Consider the following 13,759-nt stretch of genomic DNA (forward strand, 5'->3'; position numbering starts at 1 on the left):
TATGATTAAAAAAAGTAATTTTGATGCACATTTTTCCATATAAATTACATAAATAGTTGACTGAAACAAAACAATAATGTTTATTTTCAAAAAATGTTTTGTTATTGATTTATTATTATAAAATATCATTTCAAACTTTGATTATGATGCTTCAGTTAAGTACAATTGACTATAGTTTTCTATTAATTATAAATTCTTACGGCTTCAGCATTTTTGATTCTTTTAACATGAAAACAGCTATACAGCAATTCCATTTGAAAAGAGCCTAAACCGAAAAAAAAGTTCTCCGATCGGGCTCAAATTTTTTCTGAGGGTTCCTAGGCCAAAATAATTAGACCCGTATTTTTTTGTTTGGCCATTAGGGTGACCTACATCGTGCTAGGGTGGTTCGAAAAATGGCAATTTTCGTCATTTTTCGCAAAAACCACTTTTTTTCGAAAAATCATATCTCCGCGCCATTTCATCCGATTTTAGCTGTCTTAGACGCAAAAGAAAGGTGATGAGTTTGGCTATCTGGAAAAAATAGTAAGAAAAATCTAGCTTAACTATTGAAAAGTTATTAGGGTGACCAATGGCCAAACAAAAAAATACGGGTCTAATTATTGTGGCCTAGGAACCCTCAGAAAAAATTTGAGCCCGATCGGAAAACTTTTTTTCGGTTTAGGCTCTTTTCAAATGGATTGAAAAAATATGCAATTAGGTTGATTACAACAAGCATTTATTGTATGTTTAAGAGAAACTTTTGCTTAAATACACAGTTTTCTTCATTTTGAAGGTTAAATTAACAGGGGTCCACTTTTGGAAAAGTTAGGATTTTCGATGTCCTATATTGGACCCCCCTAATTTTTGCTTGAAAATGAGCAGTTCTTCGCTTTATTTTAGTATAGACTTACTGAAGTTTAAAAACCAGTCAAAAAATTATTGGATAGTTAATTCAATAATAAAATAGAAATGCTGTTTTGTTGTGAAAATTCTAGTGGCCATGGCTGATTTCAGAAGTCGAACTCAAAACACTTATTTTGGCAAAAAGGACAATTCAATGTCAGTCAACATTGTTTTAAATTATGCTGAACATGCCAAATAAAAGATTTGCAGACAAAAACACGCTTGAAATTGTGATTTTATTGATTTTTTCATCAAAAACACTTCAGAGGGTCCACTATAGGAAAGGGGTCCACTAATGGATAACGTACCCCAGCTGAATTATTTTTTTTTAGAAAATCGTGTTCAACAGTGCACGCCATCTCATTGTTGTTGCAATTCCATCTTCCGAAATTTTTAAACAAAAAAGGTTTAATCAAAAATTTCAGATGCATGTTCTTATTCTCATCAAATTGGTTTAGAACAATTAATGGTAGACCTGCCGAATCTTTTTGGCTCAATATTCTGATTTTTTATCGTCAAATTAACATTTGCCCATTTCTCATGGTTTATTTAGTGGAATTGATTCTCAGATGGCCAGTGAACATACATTTCACAAAAGTTTGTTAAAAATACTTTTGAAAGTCGTTTTAATGTAAGTTTTAAGTGAAAACTGGTCCGGCGACATAAAATGACGATAAAACAACTTACAAAAATATTTTTTCAAACGTTTATCTAAGTAATGTTCACTGGTCATCTGGACAGTTAATGTTTTGACTATCAAAAATGTCACAATTTAGCCAAAAAGGTTGGGCAAGACTGATTTAAGGTGTTCTACCTTCAGGATTTTTTGTTTCATGAAAAATACACATCAATAGAAAGAATAAAAAATATTGGCGTCAAGCAGTGTAATTTTGAGTGAGCCAATCAGTTCAGTGATTTTATTTCCAGATCCTAAGACAAATTAATTAAAACCTTTTGGCTGGCTCCCCATAAACTGTTCGAATAGTTAATCAAATTTGCAACCATTGTTCGGTTATTTTTAGCCGGACAGCGGTTAAAAGAACTGCTATTTTACTTGTTGGCACTCGGAGAATGTGGGGTCTATCAGTTACATATATCAAAATGCATTTCTGGGCATAACATGAAAATCAAAGCTGATGTAGGTTTCTAAAACCAAAAATCAATTAACTTGTAAAGTAAAATCATTTTAAACAAATGGCATTCCGAGATAATGAAGCCGTTGGTTCTTATGGCTTTACCCCCGAATGTGTGATTTTTTACCACTTTTCTGGTGTAATGTCACTTTTTCAATTTTGCGGTAAAATTACATCATAAATAAAGTAATATTCAACCTTCAAAAATTACACCTTCCAAATTTACACATTTTTAAATGTGTGGTTTCAGAAGGTTTGGTGATGTAAACATTTGAAAATTTTACTGCTGAATTGGTTTTTGAAATGTAACAGTTGATTTTTCGTTATAATATTACGGATTTATTTCATTGGAAAATCAAGCTGCATCGGAACCGGAAAAAAGTGAGTTGGATCCGTGAGAACAAATTCAATCACCATTTTCCATTATTTTTTCGGAATTTTTGGCAGTTCACTAAGAGTACACCATAAAAATATTTTTAAGTTAGATGTTCAAATGGAAAGGGAAAAGGATTATAAATTTTCTGATTCTAACTCTAATGATATACAAGTAAACAACATTTTTAAACAGGTTCACACATTTTAAATATTCAATCTATTTTTACCGAAACTAATATGAAATTCCAATATGTTAAACAAAGACAACTATCCCGGTTCGCCCAAGTTGACGGTATTTCCTTCAAAATTACTTAGATAATCGCCCCCGTCAAACCTTAAAACCACCACCAGCAAATCAACGAAATTCGCAACCAAAGCATCGAAAAACAAAAACCCTTACGTAAGATAACAATCAACTTACGCCAAGCCGCTACTTTCTTTCCCTAAACACGCTCCACAGGCGTCGTCGTCTTAGTCGCTGGTATTTGAATGCGCCTTCTGGCGGAACCGGCTTAGCCAATCGCCACCCCAAGCTATTGCTGTTGTGGGTCGTATTTTGATTATTTGATGCACTACTGGACAGGTCACACCTCGCTTCAGTCACTTTATCCCCCTGATGATGGCGGTTTCACTATGCGACAATCCGTTAGATGACCAACACTGTTGAACTTTCCCAAAACTTAGTTTGAGGTACCGGTTTTCCTCACAATTCGAGCCGATTAAGTCACGAACACTGCTATGCTGTCGGCTATAACAAATTATCAATCACGATAAGTCCTACAGGTTGTTTGATAATCCTATACAATTCCACTTAGTTATAACATTGTTCACGGCATGCGAATACTAAGCATGATAGAATCCACACCAAAAAAAAACAGCTTCAAAACTAAAAATAACTAATCAGCTCATTTCTATAATCTTTCGAGAGTTCGCTGACCGGTTTAATTTTATTCCACCCAGCATCGATTAACACGAAAACCGTCCAAAGAACAACTTCTAAAAAAATAACACCTCCTGCTGACCACTGCAAAGGAGAATCCGCGAGGGCCACGCGCGCCGTTGACCACGGAAGATGTGGACGGGACCGAACGAAAGAGACCGCTTCCTTCAAGACCACAACTGATACTGAGGTGGAGACTTCTCCAGCAAAGTCAAACCAGTCGGGCCGGCGAACGAAACAAACGGTTGACGAAGGTAAAATTTTCAAGTCCAATGCTACACGCGTGAGCTGACGCGATGTGAGCGCGCCCCGGTCTTCGTCAGGTGGTTGATCAGTGAAGGTGCCACGAATGAATTATTTATTGCGCACTGGCAAACTTTTGAGAAATGTGCACCGCACTGTCCTTTTAAGGTTCAGCTCTAGAGGGAAGCCAAACCATTCGAATTGTTCTCAAAGGAAATATTTTATGAACTTCCTCAATCCTTATTCTGACGACTCGTTAGTAAAGTTACGGATTTCTCGGAAACACCATTGGTCAAACAAGCGTAAGTTGACGATGGTGTCCTCTCTTTCCGCATACTTTTTTACTGAAATTGTTGGCAGATATATTTTAACCAATCTACGAAGTTTGTTGACAAATGAATTATTCTAGCATTTCATACATATAATGAAGTAATAAGCATGTATTTTTGTCCAGGACCTTATGTTACACTATTAAGTCTTCCTTAAATGTGACTTAAACTTCGGAGAAATTGTCAGTCAACCAAGCTTGCTAGTAAACATTTCGACAAGAGATCGACATTATGCGGCAAGAGAGCACAAAGGTTTCAATGTGAAAATACACAAAAAGCTCTCAAGCCACACCAAACGCCGGTGGACACAGGGTTGTTACGGAAAAGTCGAGAAAAAATCCGCGCCAGATCCGCGCCGACCCCAAAACCCAATCCGCGCGAAATACGCGCCATATTAAAAAAAATCGCAACAAACATAGAAGAGCGTAAAAAAATGAATGAAATTTCAAACGAAAAAAGAATAATACAGAAAGCATTTGGATCAGTACCGTTGATCAGATGTGGATTCATATACCACCTGCACTAAGTGGAACCTTTTTTGTCATCTCTGCAACAATATTAGCATTTTTTGTAGCTTTGAAAACAAATTAAGGAAAAAAAATAAATTTAAAAATTTAAAACCATAAAATAAATCACCAAATTATAAAATCTAGCGATTTTGTACTTGATAATTCTCGCCAAAATTTTACTCTGGAAAATCGAAATACGAAATTTCTATTATTTTCTTCTCTAAATTTCTGTAAACTAAAATATGACTCCAAAAATAATCCGAACTAAGAAAATGGCAAAAAAAAAAAAATTAATGATTTAATAATTTAATAATTCAATAATTTAATAATTTAATAATTCGAATTTAATAATTTAATAATTCGAATTTAATAATTTAATAATTTAATAATTTAATTATTTAATAATTTAATAATTTAATAATTTAATAATTTAATAATTTAATAATTTAATAATTTAATAATTTAAAAATTTAATAATTTAATAATTTAATAATTTAATAATTTAATAATTTAATAATTTAATAATTTAATAATTTAATAAATTAATAATTTAATAATTTAATAATTTAATAATTTAATAATTTAATAATTTAATAATTTAATAATTTAATAATTTAATAATTTAATAATTTAATAATTTAATAATTTAATAATTTAATAATTTAATAATTTAATAATTTAATAATTTAATAATTTAATAATTTAATAATTTAATAATTTAATAATTTAATAATTTAATAATTTAATAATTTAATAATTTAATAATTTAATAATTTAATAATTTAATAATTTAATAATTTAATAATTTAATAATTTAATAATTTAATAATTTAATAATTTAATAATTTAATAATTTAATAATTTAATAATTTAATAATTTAATAATTTAATAATTTAATAATTTAATAATTTAATAATTTAATAATTTAATAATTTAATAATTTAATAATTTAATAATTTAATAATTTAATAATTTAATAATTGATAAATTAATAATTTAATAATTTAATAATTTAATAATTTAATAATTTAATAATTTAATAATTTAATAATTTAATAATTTAATAATTTAATAATTTAATAATTTAATAATTTAATAATTTAATAATTTAATAATTTAATAATTTAATAATTTAATAATTTAATAATTTAATAATTTAATAATTTAATAATTTAATAATTTAATAATTTAATAATTTAATAATTTAATAATTTAATAATTTAATAATTTAATAATTTAATAATTTAATAATTTAATAATTTAATAATTTAATAATTTAATAATTTAATAATTTAATAATTTAATAATTTAATAATTTAATAATTTAATAATTTAATAATTTAATAATTTAATAATTTAATAATTTAATAATTTAATAATTTAATAATTTAATAATTTAATAATTTAATAATTTAATAATTTAATAATTTAATAATTTAATAATTTAATAATTTAATAATTTAATAATTTAATAATTTAATAATTTAATAATTTAATAATTTAATAATTTAATAATTTAATAATTTAATAATTTAATAATTTAATAATTTAATAATTTAATAATTTAATAATTTAATAATTTAATAATTTAATAATTTAATAATTTAATAATTTAATAATTTAATAATTTAATAATTTAATAATTTAATAATTTAATAATTTAATAATTTAATAATTTAATAATTTAATAATTTAATAATTTAATAATTTAATAATTTAATAATTTAATAATTTAATAATTTAATAATTTAATAATTTAATAATTTAATAATTTAATAATTTAATAATTTAATAATTTAATAATTTAATAATTTAATAATTTAATAATTTAATAATTTAATAATTTAATAATTTAATAATTTAATAATTTAATAATTTAATAATTTAATAATTTAATAATTTAATAATTTAATAATTTAATAATTTAATAATTTAATAATTTAATAATTTAATAATTTAATAATTTAATAATTTAATAATTTAATAATTTAATAATTTAATAATTTAATAATTTAATAATTTAATAATTTAATAATTTAATAATTTAATAATTTAATAATTTAATAATTTAATAATTTAATAATTTAATAATTTAATAATTTAATAATTTAATAATTTAATAATTTAATAATTTAATAATTTAATAATTTAATAATTTAATAATTTAATAATTTAATAATTTAATAATTTAATAATTTAATAATTTAATAATTTAATAATTTAATAATTTAATAATTTAATAATTTAATAATTTAATAATTTAATAATTTAATAATTTAATAATTTAATAATTTAATAATTTAATAATTTAATAATTTAATAATTTAATAATTTAATAATTTAATAATTTAATAATTTAATAATTTAATAATTTAATAATTTAATAATTTAATAATTTAATAATTTAATAATTTAATAATTTAATAATTTAATAATTTAATAATTTAATAATTTAATAATTTAATAATTTAATAATTTAATAATTTAATAATTTAATAATTTAATAATTTAATAATTTAATAATTTAATAATTTAATAATTTAATAATTTAATAATTTAATAATTTAATAATTTAATAATTTAATAATTTAATAATTTAATAATTTAATAATTTAATAATTTAATAATTTAATAATTTAATAATTTAATAATTTAATAATTTAATAATTTAATAATTTAATAATTTAATAATTTGATAATTTAATAATTTAATAATTTAATAATTTAATAATTTAATAATTTAATAATTTAAAAATTTAATAATTTAATATTTAATATTTTAATAATTCAATAATTTAATAATTTAATATTTGATATTAGAATAATTCAATAATTTATTAATTTAATTATTTAATAATTTAATAATTAAATAGTTTAATAATTTAGTAATATAAGGATTTAATAATTTCATAATTTATTAACTTAAGAACTTTCTTAAAAAAAATAAAAAATAAAAAAAATCAATTGTAATATTTTCGTAATTTTTCAATTTAATAATTCGTACTTTTTACGTTTTTTCAAATTATGAATTCTAATTTTTTTATTATTTGAATATGTAAATTCTGAAATTTCAAATTGTTGAATTCCAGATTTCTTATTTTTTTTTAGTTTTGACATTACACTCGCTTTTAGACGGAGATTTTTTCAGATTGCTAAGTGAATTTCATCATGTTGTGATAATTGGGAGTAGAATAAATTCTACCTGAATCAGAGTGGCAGCAGAATTTTTCATTTTTTCAATGAACCAAAAATTTAAAAATTTCAATTTTTATATTGAAAAAACTTAGAAAATCTAAAAAGTTTAATAGCTTAAATTTTTTTAAATTCTGTAATTTTTCGAATTTTGTTATTTTGATTTTAATAAAATTGTTATTAATATGAATTGTTGAGCAGATGTTTTAAAAATAATGAGTTGTAATGTTATGTTAAATTTATATAACAAATCTCAATACATTTAAAAAAGTCGCTCCTTGAAGATTATTTCGATGTTTCGTATTAAGAATAAAAATCAATAATTTTTAGAAGAAAAATTTCTGCATTAACAACTTTTTAGGAATTTGATGTTTTTGCACTCGACGAAAAATATTGAATTTATTTAATTCATAATAATATTTTCCCCTGTAAATTGAAAGAAATTCTATCGTTCGCAATTATTTTGTTTATCAAAATTGCTATCCGCGCGAAATCCGCGCCTGAGCAAAATTAGCCAGCAAATCCGCGCCAGATCCGCGCGATTCGCGCCATCCGCGCCATCCGCGCGATCCGCGCCGTCCGTAACAACCCTGGACATACCTTCATAGAAAATAAAGCTTACAAATACTGACCAGTCGGTGGATATCGAAATATGAATACTCACCTGGTAAATATAGTGCTCGCGACGGCACTGACTGTGGTACGAGATCTGATTGGCAAATTGGCGTGTTGCCGGCCAATCTCGAGATGAACGCAAACGTTGAGTTGTGATGTATGCGTTATTAATTCCACTCCTGGTTTGGATTGGGTGAAAATGTGTTAGTGTTTGAGAGGGACGAGAGTAAATTACGTATCAAATAAATAGTAAGGATGGAGAGTGGTTTGCCTTAAATTTACATTACACTTTATGTGCGATTATCACACGAAGTTACTCCAACATACTATCAACTTGTAGCATGAAAAAGTGCTACGTCATAATCCTTTAAACATTACCATTTTTTTCTAAAATTCGACAAAGTACCATTTACATTACCTTAAGTACTTCCTTTGCTCTCACACCCCAGAGAAGCAAAATGATAAATGCATCCCCCGTTGACCAGACGTGACAAAATGCTCAATGAGAAGCTCTCTGATGCCCGATGACTGGCAGGTATTTCTCTTTGTTGGCCGGAATCCTGCCGGTGCAAACAGTCCATGTATTCGCGACGAGCTGTTAAACAAATCATTATCGTTGTGTTTTTGTAAATACCTTATTTTAACACATTCTAACCAGTTTCAAGCTGAAAAAGTGTTGAGGTTGTGTACATCAGGTTCGGCATAAAGTTGATTGCATGAGTTATATAAAATTTGTTTTCGAAACTTTGCGTGCTACGTTCTTTCCTAAAGAAGTTCTGACATTAATAATTACTTTTTTGTAATAAAAATCCAAAATGTATTGCATTTTGTATCAAGTAAGTTAATCTTCCCCAGTTCCATAGGGGAACACTCAATCATGATAAAAAAATGCATATTTTTTGCCCTTTGATTTTTAGAGCCCTAGTAGAAGAGGGTGTCATAAATGTCTAAAAATATTTGCAAAAGCCTTACTAGCAATAATATTTTATCTTGTAACAAATTAAACCAAATGATAAATTAGCTTCTTTACCCTGAATAACTTTTTTGAACACTAGACCCAATCAACATTGACTCTTATAAAAGCCAGATAGTATATATGAATGTAAGTCGAACAATGTAAATCAACCAGTACATGTTAAATAGAATAATAGTCACGATGAAAAAAAATCAAACCATCCACATTAACGACCCCCAGGTATTATGTGGTATCTATTGCAAGTTTCTGCTCGAAGCTAGGAGTCCGAAGGCTTGAACGGGTAGGGCACCCAAACCTCTTTCTACTCCAAGGAATCTTTCACCCCAGAGTTCGAACTGACGACCTTTGGATTGCAACTCCTACACCTGGACCAGTCACAATGAATATATTTCTTGAAATAATGTTAAGTTTGAGAAAAAGCTACAACCGAAAAAAAGTGTCGCAATTCTAACCGGTTGCGTTAAAAAAAGATCAAAAATCTCAGTTGTTTGATCCATGTATGAATAATAAATCTGTAAATCATACTTTTTGCCAATTATTCTCCATTCCACCCATTCGCCCATGTTTTACTTCATCAGATTTGTTGGTTCATCTGGCAAGAGCGATTGAAGATGTTGCCAAGCCCCGGCTTGGGTAATTTTCTGCTAAGAAAATCTTTGCTCATTCATCATACGCGACTTAAGTAGAGGTCAGTTGCAGGCAAATTGATAAAAGTATCATTGTTCCGTTCTACTCTGCGGAGCAGCAATAGCTTAAACCATATTGCTCACCACCACCCCAGGCATGTAATCATCGTGCCTATCAGATGTAACAGATTTTTTTAATTTCTACATCTATTTGAAAGTAGGAAGTTTCCCAATGCAATTAACGCGAGTGTCAGAGGCCAAAGTCACATAATGTGCTCAATGTGGCTATTAGTACGAGGTGAGAACTAAACGCGATAAAGCTTTTTTGTCTCATAAAAGTTTAAAGTCAGAATTAGGACAGGTCATGTTCGGCATCACTAGAATTTTATACAAAATAATGTATAAAAAGTAAAAAAATAATTTAAAAATGTAGAAGATTCACACACGTTTACTCATCAAACGAAAAGAATTTTGACGACTGTCCAGGAAACCGGTTTGGTTGGCTGGCAGATAACGCTGTCGTCACTATAAGCCGTTAGGTTCCTGTTTTGTTCCAACCTAAGTAATTCACCTCAATAAAAAAAGGCTGACAGCTCGTTTACATGTTCCTGACGAATCGTAATCTATTCTAGGGTTTTACTTGAAATGGTCCTACAAACATAAGGACACATAGCTCACATAGCTTATAAGGCCTTATAAAACTCGAATTTAATTACTGCAATCGTAAGTCGATCAAACCATGAAAACATTACACCAGTCCCATCAAAATTCTGTTCAACCGTCGAGAACAATCGATGAGATTAAATTTTCAAACGCTATAATTGTAGGGCCATCTTGTCAGGTGTCCGCCTTTCGTTACAAAGGGCTAGGCGTATCCTTGACACGTAATTCACACTTTAAAGCACTGCCAGCTGGTAGTTTTCCAAGTCCTGACGATACATCACAAGGCTGACGATGTATCACAATGCCGCAGGAACTTTATGCAGCCACCTCAACAAAAAAAAAATACCGTGGGAAATGTAACAAGCAAACGAAACTTGGTGAATGTTAACCTGCACTCAAGTGCACAATTTTGTGAATTATTCATGCCTAAGTCTGAAAATTGCGAATATTAATAAATTAGTAGTGACTAAACGCTACAACCGTAACCGACAGGATTTAATTAAGGTGCATTTGTTTTGCAGCTCCATTTCTATTTTATACTTGTTTTATCGTGCAGAAGTGATTGTAATCAAACGAAGTAGATCAATAGATTTTTGCAAATAAACTAACAGGTACCAAAAAATGCTGCTTATATGAGCTTGATTTGACGTAACCAGTTTTGAAGCACGTTGGCCAGTAATGCGAATATTATCAACCTCAGTAGCGTGTAGCCCAGACCCTTTTTCGAGATTACTATTTTTTTATTTCGTTATTTAAATGATACATTTCAGATAACACGGCAGAAAATATTTATTAAGCTCCTTAGTTTTTTTATTTTACTATTTGCCACTTGAAGTTTAATTTCCACAATGAAAATTAAAAATTGAAAAACAGTGAAAATATTGTCAAAAAAACTTCAAAACGGACTGTTAGATACAACATTAAATTTGCAATAAATAATAACTTTACAATATTTGTGATAGAGCGCACGTTTCAAGGCATTTTTTTCGCAATTTTAAATATTATATGAAGGGAAAGCATCCCTGATTTTTTTTTTCAAGATGAAAATTTTCCTGTTTTGAAATTGTAGATCAGACAGCTGATTGCTGATATTACTCCCTTTTACGTTTAAATTAAAAAATGGACACTAAAGTTTATTAGATTTAAACTTTGTGACCACCTTAAATCGATTCCAGAGATGCTCGGGTAACTTTAAAAGTAGGGTTTCCTTGTTTGCGTATGAACGTTATCAAAATGGGTATCAAACTTTATAATTTGGGTAATTCTCTACCAACTCACACGAAATCGGGAAAAGTTGCCCCGACCCCTCTTCGATTTGCGTGAAACTTTGTCCTAAGGGGTAACTTTTGTCCCTGATCACGAATCCGAGGTCCGTTTTTTGATATCTCGTGACGGAGGGGCGATACGACCCCTTCCATTTTTGAACATGCGAAAAAAGAGTTGTTTTTTTAATAATTTGCAGCCTGAAACGGTGATGAGATAGACATTTGGTGTTAAAGGGACTTTTATGTAAAATTAGACGCCCGATTTGATGGCGTACTCAGAATTCCGAAAAAACGTATTTTTCATCGAAAAAAAAACACTAGAAAAGTTTTAAAAATTCTCCCATTTTCCGTTACTCGACTGTAAAAAATTTGGGAACATGTCATTTTATGGGAAATTTAAAGAACTTTTCGAATCTACATTGACCCAGAAGGGTCATTTTTGCATGCTCATTTTCATTTCTTTTGTGTCGCTGTTCGTGTGCTTGGGTGCATGTTATTATATATGGGTGATGGGATTTTATTAAATGATCATTATATTGCATTATTATATTTTATTGATTATATAACCACACTATATTTTACACTTAACACATAATACAAAACACATATGAAACTGTAAACAGGAGCGTTTGGTACGGTATGTCCACGCATCCTTCCTCCCCTGTAGGTTCTGTGAAATGTGATCCGTTCTCAGAATCCTCTCTGCGGTAAACACAACGTAGTAGGGCTGGCCGCTTTAATTTTTGCAATGCATTTTCGGGTGTTCTCGGATGTACTGCAATTATTAATAATGACAAGGAAAGTGCTTGGGGCGTAATCTAATCACAAGACTTTCCAGCATGCTTTCATCGGACTGGCTGCGTTTGTGTTAGATTAGATTAGATTAGATTAAAATTTTGTGTTTTTTCTAACTTTGCAGGGTTATTTTTTAGAGTGTAACAATATTCTACAAAGTTGTAGAACAGACAATTACAAAAATTTTGATAAATAGACATAAGGGGTTTGCTTATGAACATCACGAATTATCGCAATTTTACGAAAAAAAGTTTTGAAAAAGTAACTTTTTGCGTTTCTCTTTGTTTCGTCGTCCGTGTCTGTCGCGGGTGACTATGAACGGCCATGATCGATGACGACCAACTTTTTCAAAACTTTTTTTTGGTAAAATCGCGACAACTCGTGATGTTTTAGGCAAACCCCTTATGTCTATATATCAAACTTTTTGTAATTGTCTGCTCTACAACTTTGTATGAACAATGGTCAATGTAGATTCGAAAAGAACATTAAATTTCCCATAAAATGACATGTTCCCAAATTTTGTACAGTCGAGTAACGGAAAATGGGAGAATTTTTAAAACTTTTTTAGTGTTTTTTTCGATGAAAAATACGTTTTTTCGGAATTCTGAGTACGCCATCAAATCGAGCGTCTAATTTTACATAAAAGTCCCTTTAACACCAAATTTCTATCTCATCACCGTTTCAGGCTGCAAATTATTAAAAAACAACTCTTTTTTCGCATGTTCAAAAATGGAAGGGGTCGTATCGCCCCTCCGTCACGAGATATCAAAAAACGGACCTCGGATTCGTGATCAGGGACAAAAGTTACCCCTTAGGACAAAGTTTCACGCAAATCGAAGAGGGGTCGGGGCAACTGCTGTGTGAGTTGGCGGAGAATTACCCATTTATCATACAGGCATTAGAGTGTAACAAAATTGACTTTTTGACGGGCATTCAGGAGTTTGTTCCGGTGGTCATACTGAGCCCAAATCCCAAATATGAGCTTGATTGGACGTAACAGAAGCTGGCGCTTTGCATTTGAATTTTAAAATGATTCAACACTTAAAAAAAGTTTTTTTCGAAAATGTCATTTTTGAGGCATTTTGGCCACTGAAGCGTTTATTTTCAACATCACTGGCGTGTAGGTCAGATCCTTGCGCATCTTTTGGTATATATAAAACATTGAAGTTTGGAGCACCCTGGAGCTCGGTACAGACCTTCAAAGTTAGGCAC

This window comes from Culex pipiens, chromosome 3 (genome assembly GCF_016801865.2).
Source record: "Culex pipiens pallens isolate TS chromosome 3, TS_CPP_V2, whole genome shotgun sequence".
NCBI classification, from domain to species: Eukaryota; Metazoa; Arthropoda; class Insecta; order Diptera; family Culicidae; genus Culex; species Culex pipiens.